Below are 2,850 nucleotides of genomic sequence, written 5' to 3'. Positions count from 1 at the left end.
TACTGGCCTATACTTTTCAATTATAACATATAGACTCAATGTTATTTTGGACTTCCTTTCTTCCGGACTTCCTTAAAGTGGATATCATCTGATCTTAAACTCTTTTTCTTCAAATATCTTAAAAGTTTTATTCCAAAACAATCTCATTTGAGTTAAATTAACATGGAAGGAATTGGAAATAGATTGAAAAATAGTGACATAATGTGACCTTTAGTTTAAACATGTTCTAGTTCTTGTGTGTGATAACCCAGACAGCAACATAGTGTCAGCCCAGATCCGGCCGAATCCAAGACCACATGATGTTGCTCTCTGGGAATCCAGCTAGCTAGTTTGGTGTAATCAAATAACACGTGTCTATTTAGAAAAATTTGACTGGAATTACTGTAATATCACCATATACTGTACATGGCCAGCTGTTCTTCAAAGTAAACCCCTTTAAGAGAAAAATGTGTGAAGATTCTCAGATATCAAGGACAGTTATTTTCTAATCAACTGGATGTGTTTGTTGCTCAGGGACTCTTCTTTAAATACACAGCCAGTGAGAGTTTACCAGTTACTAATGATGAATCTTTAAACAAGCTTTTAGCAGAAACGCTCTGCCTGATTCAATTTAGCAGTTACGCAAGTAATACACACTGGAGATATAAAACAACATAAAACTGGCTGTAAATATTCAGATGGAAAATTAATACACGCAAAGCAGAGAGAATTTAGGGAAGAAGAAGAAGAGATGAAAGAAAAAACTCGAGCCCCATTCTCTATTACTATATTTTATAAGATTCATCATGTTTAAAAAAATTTGCCTTTCATAATTTATTCAAATTGATTTATGTTTTGTTTATTCAATTGAATTTTCTTTATATCTTTATTATTATCTTTATTATTTTATATTAAATGATATGCTTTCTTTTTTACACTGTTAGCCTATTTTATTCAACACTATTCTTTTCTAGTTACTTGTAACCATTTCCTGCACTTCTTTGGAAATATATGGTAAATATACAGTTCATGTCATGCCAATAAGTTCACTAAACTGAACCTAACCTAACTTTGCTTAGAGCAGGGTGCCCAGACACAGCAACATGGTGTCGGCCCAGATCCGGCCCACATCTGGTACACGACACGTGGATTCCACATGGCCCAGATGTGGGCCGGAACTGGGCCGACACTATATTGCTGTCTGGGGGGTAAGTTTCTCCTAGTGTTGGAACTGGATCTTTGCTTTAATAACCCACAGCACAAGCAGCTCCAGCGCCTGCACACTAAATGGTCCAGGGTGTAAATTAACATCAGAGCAAAATCATGTGGACAGGTCACTCCTACACACATCCCTTCCTTCCCCCTTAATCCCAGATTGTCCAGCTCCTCTTCCCTGCCTGTAATTACACAATATCACCATGCAAGATGCCAACAGATGCACTGCGTCTAAGACAAGCATTATGGACTTAGAGATGCTTCAGTAATTCGGCCTGCAGATTACTCTATTGAACAGGTCTTAGGTCGAGCGGCAGAGATGTACAACAGGTGGTCAGTTTCAGGGTGAACATGGCGTGAGACTGAGGGGGATGTTATAAGAGGAAGCCAGCATATGCTGTTAATAACCTTAATTAAATAATAGTTTTTAATATGAAATATTAGGAGACACTCTACGGTGATTGTTAAAGATAAATACGTGTAATTGGTCACATGTTTTCTTTACAAAAAAAATATTTAATAATCTTATATATTTTAATTCATTTTATTTTTTTATTGTTTTGCATTTTAATGCATTTTTTTTATCTTCAAAGGATTGTGGTGACTACACCAAATATAAAATGCTATTACCCACCATCTTTCCACACAAAGGTGTTTGAACGTGCTGGGTTAAAATGGCAGTGGTTGTGTGGAGGAAGATGGGTGTTGTCTTGAGGTAAAAGGACGCTGGTGCATTTACCTCTGACTGGCTCTCTGTCTTGCTCCTCAAGGCTTGTTGTTCCAATCAGGGTTCGTGGAAGATTAGGGAGCAATGTTCCAGGAAAGGCGATTTGGACTGTAAACTGTTAGCCTGCTCACTCCGATAATCTCCTTCATTTACCGCACAGCTTGTTAGATGGGGTTAGCGAGGAGGAGTGAGGAGAGGTGTACTGTGCCCTCATCCGACGACCAGCGGTACTGCAAGACAATGGCCCGAATGCAAGGCGATTTATTAACATAACTCTGCTCATGTAGCCTATTGTAATTATATATATATATATATATATATATATATATATATATATATATATATATATATATATATATATATATATTGTAAAAAAAAAAATATATATATATTTTTTTACAACATATATATATAGGCTGTTGTAAAAAAAAAAAAAAAAAAAAAAAATATATATATATATATATATATATATATATATATATATATATATATGCTTGTATGTACAGTCTATGGTGTGCACAAGGGTCCCCAAAGAGGTTGTGAATGAATGTCTTTTTTTATCAGCTGTGTTTTTTTCTATTGTAGGTATCAACACAGGTCCCTTCGAGTTCAGGGTGTCCTACCGTAGAAATAGATAGATAGATAGATAGATAGATAGATAGATAGATAGATAGATAGATAGATAGATAGATAGATAGATAGATAGATAGATAGATAGATAGATAGATAGATAGATATTCCTTCAGAAAACACAAATAGGCCTAGTTATCATCAATGCTGCTTATTTTCTCGTTGAAACACAGCATGATTAAATCTACTCCCCGAAAGAGTTCCCCCCTATAGCCTACTGACTCTCAATTTATCAGATTGATCAGCCTGGCCGCCCATAAATGCTGCCTAGTTAGACAGTACACTAACTTCTGAGACAC

The sequence above is a fragment of the Phoxinus phoxinus genome, assembly GCF_949152265.1.
Source record: "Phoxinus phoxinus genome assembly, chromosome: 4".
Classification (NCBI taxonomy): Eukaryota; Metazoa; Chordata; class Actinopteri; order Cypriniformes; family Leuciscidae; genus Phoxinus; species Phoxinus phoxinus.
Note: the sequence above shows the minus strand (reverse complement) of the source record.